Raw genomic sequence first — 6,000 nt, 5'->3', positions numbered from 1 at the left:
AACCACGGCAAAGCACGGTACACTTAACTTTCACGGTCGTCCAAGTTCCTTCGGCCTACAACGCCATACTTGGACGACCCGGACTGAACGCCCTCAAGGCGATCGTCTCGACGTACCATCTCCTCGTTCGGTTCCCGATCAAAAACGGAATCGGGGAGATGCGTGGGGATCAACAGCTCGCCCGACGATGCTTCCAAACTCCGCTCAAAACGACGAGTCGAAGGGCTCCCTGACAATCGACAAGCTGGACCAACGGGAGGAGGAAGAGCGTGGTTCGCCGGCCGAGCAGCTCGAGGCGATCCCGATAGGAGAAAATCCTGACAGGAAGGTTTGGGTCGGGTCTCAACTGCCCGACCCAGAACGACGCCGACTGACGGAGCTGCTGACGGCTAACGCCGACTGACTTGCTTGGTCAGCAGTAGATATGTCGGGCATCCCCCCGGAAACCATAACCCACCGACTCAACATCGACCCAACGATGAGGCCGGTAAGGCAGAAGAAAAGGTCCTTCGCTCCGGAGAGGCAGAGGGCCATCGACGAAGAAGTGGACAAGCTACTCGAAGCAGGCTTCATCCGAGAATCCACGTATCCCGATTGGCTTGCCAATGTTGTCATGGTCAAAAAAGCCAACGGAAAGTGGAGGATCTGCATCGACTACACCGACCTCAACCGGGCCTGCCCAAAGGATAGCTTCCCACTTCCCAAGATCGACCAGCTGGTGGACGCGACGTCCGGATTCCGACTGCTCAGCTTCATGGACGCCTTCGCCGGGTACAACCAGATCCGGATGGCGCCTGAAGACGAGGAGCACACCGCGTTCGTGACTCCCAAGGGCCTCTACTGTTATCGGGTGATGCCCTTCGGACTGAAGAACGCCGGCGCCACCTACCAGCGACTTGTCAATAAGGTCTTCAAAGACCAGATCGGGCGCAACATGGAGGTGTACGTGGACGACATGCTGGTGAAGAGCACGCAGATCTCGGACCATGTTCAGGACCTCGAGGAGACCTTCCGCACCCTTCGACGACACCGAATGAAGCTCAACCCGACCAAGTGCGCTTTTGGGGTGACCTCAGGGAAGTTCCTCGGATTCCTCGTTTCTCAGAGAGGGATCGAGGCCAACCCTGAGAAAATAAAGGCGATCCTCGACATGCGTCATCCGAACATCAAGAAGGAGGTCCAACAGCTGAACGGAAAAATCGTCGCCCTTAGCCGATTCATTTCTCGATCAGCTGAAAGGTGCCTCCCGTTCTTCAAAACTTTGCATCACGCAAATGGATTTTCTTGGTCGGATGAGTGCCAACAGGCCTTTGAAGACCTGAAAAAGTACTTGGCTTCCCCGTCGCTGCTCGTAAAGCCGCAGGACGGGGAGACCTTGTATCTCTACTTGGCCACATCTTCTGAGGCGATCAGTTCGGTGCTCGTCCGAGAAAATGAGTGCCGAACCCATCAGCCTATCTACTACACCAGCAAAGTGCTCCACGACGCCGAGGCCAGATATTCGGAGACGGAAAAGATGATTTTCGCCCTGACCGTCTCCGCGCAACGACTTCGTCCATACTTCCAGGCCCACGCCATAGTGGTGCTCACCAACCAGCCCCTGAGGGCAATATTGCACCGACCCGACACATCTGGACGACTCGTGAAGTGGGCGATGAAGCTCAGCGAGTTCGACATTCAGTACCGACCAAGGCCCGCCCTGAAAGCTCAGGTCTTGGCCGACTTCATCGTCGAATGCCCGGCAACCGACCAAGGGTCGAGAACTGAAGACCCGGGACGAGATGCGGTCTCTGAGCCAGACCCGATCTCCACGTGGGTACTCCACATCGACGGAGCCTCAAACGCTCAGGGAAGTGGGGCCGGGCTCCTGCTCACGAATTCGGATGGGGTGGTCACTGAGTACGCCCTCCGGTTCGACTTCGAGGCCTCCAACAACCAAGCCGAATACGAGGCACTCCTCGCTGGCTTGAGGATGGCGAAAGAGCTGGGCGTCGACAGCCTCCGGGCTTTCTCCGACTCTCAGCTGATCGTGGGGCAGGTCAAGGGCGAATTCGAGGCGCGAGATCCGACCATGGTCAAATACCTTCAGAAAGTGAAGGACCTCGTGGCACGCTTCAGGTATTTTGAAATTTCCCACATCCCTAGGTCGGAGAACGCCCGTGCCGACGCACTTTCCAGACTGGCGACTTCGGCTTACGATTCCTTGGGTCGGACGTTCGTGGAGAACCTCGAGCAGTCGAGCATCGATCGGATCGAAGAAGTACAGCAGCTGACCGTCGAACCGAGTTGGATAGACCCGATCATTCGGTATCTGACCGACGGGATCAGCCCCGAAGATCCTGCGGAGGCCAAGCGACTCCGATGGTCGGCCTCTCAATATGTAATCATGGATGGCCGACTCTACAAAAGGTCGTTCTCCCTTCCCCTGCTAAGGTGCTTGGGACCGACCGACGCCGACTACGCTCTCCGAGAGGTTCACGAAGGAATTTGCGGAAATCACTTGGGGGGCAAGTCCCTGACCTACAAGGTCCTGCGACAAGGTTATTACTGGCCTACCATGAAGAAGGACGCGGCCGAGTTGGTCCGGAGGTGCGAGCCATGTCAAAAGTATGCCAACATTCAACACCAACTGACCAGCCAAATTGCTCCTATTGTCGCTCCATGGCCCTTCGCCCAGTGGGGGGTCGACATTCTCGGTCCTTTCCCGCCAGCGTCGGGTCAGAGAAAGTTCATAGTCATCGCCATCGACTACTTCACCAAATGGGTGGAGGCCGAACCATTGGCGCAAATCACCGAGCGGAAGATGGAGGACTTTATCCAGAAATCCGTCATCTTCAGGTTCGGATTGCCGCACACCATCATCACCGACAACGGACGGCAATTCGACAACCAGGACTTCAGAGACTTCTGCGCCAGGTTCCACATCAGGCACCGACTGACTTCAGTCGGGCACCCACAGTCCAACGGCGAGGTCGAGGTGACCAACCGAACCTTGCTCCACGGACTCAAGACCCGACTAAACGAAGCCAAAGGCCTCTGGGTCGACGAGCTAGGCTCCGTTCTGTGGGCTTACCGAATGACCCCCCCCGTTCCGACCGGGGAGTCGCCTTTCAGTTTGGCCTATGAAACGGAGGCCATGATCCCGCTCGAGATTGGACTGCCGTCTTCAAGGGTCGAGCGGTATCGAGAGCCGGACAACTCCGAGAGTCGGAGGGCCGACCTAAAACCTCCTCCCCGAACTGCGGGACGAGGCCCAAATTCGCATGGCTTCGTACCGACAGAGGGTCGCTCGGTATTACAATGCCAAGGTCAGACCGAAGCTCTTCAGGACTGGCGACTTGGTCTTGAGGAAGGCAGAAGTATCGAAGCCCCTGGACCAAGGGAAGTTGGCTCCAAACTGGGAAGGACCCTACAAGGTAGCAGACACTTATAGTCCGAGAGCCTACCGACTGGAGACCCTTGAGGGGAAACCCATTCCACGAACTTGGAACGCCGACAACTTGAAGCTGTATCACCAATGAACTTTGTAATTCGATAGTCGGAATACAAATTCAGTTTGAAAATTCGGAGTTTTAACTCTTCGACTAATGATCGGTGCTCACCAAGCTCAAGCCCCGACATACCAACGTGGACTTAATGTCCGCCTGGAACCGACGACCTTATCGACGATACGTCGGACCCTTACAAGGACCGATGCACCCTTATGGACGGGAGTTACACTCCTTCGACCTTCGATGACACATCGGACTCTTAAGAGGACCGACGCGTCTACATTGATGGGAGTTGACACTCCTTCTACGGTCGAACTTTCGGACCAAACCGTCGGCTAACAAGCCGATCGGGCCCCGACCAAAAAGAGGTGAAAAGCCTACGCAACTGACGTCGCGACTTTCGACCAGGCTACGGCCGGTCGAGGGATATTCGGCTTACCACCGTCTATCGTACAACGCGACCTTAGTCGCATCCACGACTTGCCGACCGAGCCACGACCGGCCGGACGATATTCGGCTTACCACCGTATATCGAAAGACACAGAATGAATACCCGACACAAGAACATCGGGATCCGACTTGTTGTCGTTCCCCCGACAATGCGTCGGATGACGTTCGACTGAACGCGTCAGCGGAAGCCCGACTACCGAACCTTTGCAATGTTCGATCGGCTCCCGACTCAACAAGACGCGCCCGACTGACGAGCTCGACTATCAGAAGCCGATCCAAAGTCGGAACTTACCCCACCTTGGTAGCGGCACGATTTGCCGAACGTCCTACCGACTTATGTGAGTTAGCGACTTACACAAGTTAGTGACTCATTAAGACATTCAACCATACATCTGAAAGAAGTAGACAAGGGGAAAGCGGAAGAAGTCTTCATTTAAAGTTTTCATTCAAAGTGTACAAAGTCGGGTTGAAGCCCGATTACATGTATTTAAAAAAATAGAAAAAGCAAAGGAAAATCGGTAAGGCCCGATCACCCGTCTGAGTCGATCTCCTCGACCGACGGAAGATCGGGGATGACTGGTGTGTCGGCCACGATCGGAGCTGGGTCGACGGCTGGAGCTGGTCCTTCGGTCGGCGGGGGACTGGCAGTCGGCGCCGCTTCCTCCGGGACGGCTTCCTCCGCAGCGACGACGCCTCCCGATGGCTGGTCGGCCATCTCCTCGGTGGCTTCCTCCTCGGCCCTCGGTGGGACGATGCTGCTAAGGTCAAGCTTCGGGTACAAGACCCGAACTGCCTCCCGACCATCCTCGTACCCTACCCGATACGAGGCGAAACCCGACTCGAGCATCTCCTCCCGATACTGGTCGGAGGCCCGGAAGTCTTCAACCGCCCGATCGGCCGACTCCTTAGCCGACCTTGCCTCTTCCTCCGCCCGGCCGAGCGACTTCCTCGCCGACTCTGCCTCCGCCTTTGCTATGTCGGCATCAGCTTGGGCGATCGAAAGCTCCTCCTCAGCCTTGGCAAGCTTCTCCAGGCTCACCCGGAGCTGCTCGCGCTCGCCTTGGAGTTCGGCGGCAACGCCGTCCCGTTCGTGCCGAAGACGACGCACGGCCCGACCCTTATGTCTGGCCTCCTTCTTGGCCGACCTAAGCTCGGACCCAAGCCGGGAGACCTCGTCTACTAACTTGGCCTCCCGGTCGGCCGACTGCTGAAGATGGTCGACCAGCATTGCCTTCTCGGCTTCGGCCGCCGCCGACCTCTCCTTATAAGCGGCCCGGACGTTACCGAACCTCCGGTACCCGGCCTCCAGTTCCGACATTGTGTAGATTAGCTACCGTTGCAAATGCTTCGTCAGGATCACATAATGAGAAAAATCTCTAAGGAAAAGAGAAGGTGATGCAAAGCTTACCTCGACCATAGTCGGGTAGAACTTGGACAGCATCTCGGTTACCTGCCGAGATCTCAGCGACTCCACGTCGGCCGGAAGAAGGATCCCCTGGCACAACCTCCTCGCCAGGTTGTGGTCGGCCAACGCCGACGCTCCTTCGGGGAACTGTGCGCTGGGCGGCACAGACCGGCTCCCCGACCTTGTTTCGTCCGCGGGGTCCATCGGGGCTTTCCCTCGATCGGCTGCCCCGACCGACGGAACCGGCAGCGAGGGGATGCTCGAAGTAGAACCAGCACCCCCCGCTGCGGCCACGGACGCCGCCGGATGATGTTCGATTTCCCGAACGACATCCGGCTCCACCGCCTCCGGTGATGCCGCCGACGCTCCTTCGGCCGCCTCTCCCACCGGCCTCTCCTCCGTACGCGCCGTCGGAGCCGCGAGCGCGATGACGGGCTCTGACTGATCGGTCACCGACGCTTCGACGATCGGCATCGCTGGAGCGGGCTTCTTCGACGGGCGCGAAGGTCCGGCCCCCGATGCTGGCCTCTTCCTTGTCGCGAATTGTCGAATCTCCGCGTCTGTCGGCCGCATTCTTGGAGGTGTCCCTGCAATACCGACAAAGGTGTTAACTAAAAAACCGGACTAAGGGCCGGATGAAAAGGAGATCGGGAG

Source organism: Elaeis guineensis, chromosome 14 (genome assembly GCF_000442705.2).
Source record: "Elaeis guineensis isolate ETL-2024a chromosome 14, EG11, whole genome shotgun sequence".
NCBI classification, from domain to species: domain Eukaryota; kingdom Viridiplantae; phylum Streptophyta; class Magnoliopsida; order Arecales; family Arecaceae; genus Elaeis; species Elaeis guineensis.
This window is presented reverse-complemented; position numbering follows the sequence as displayed.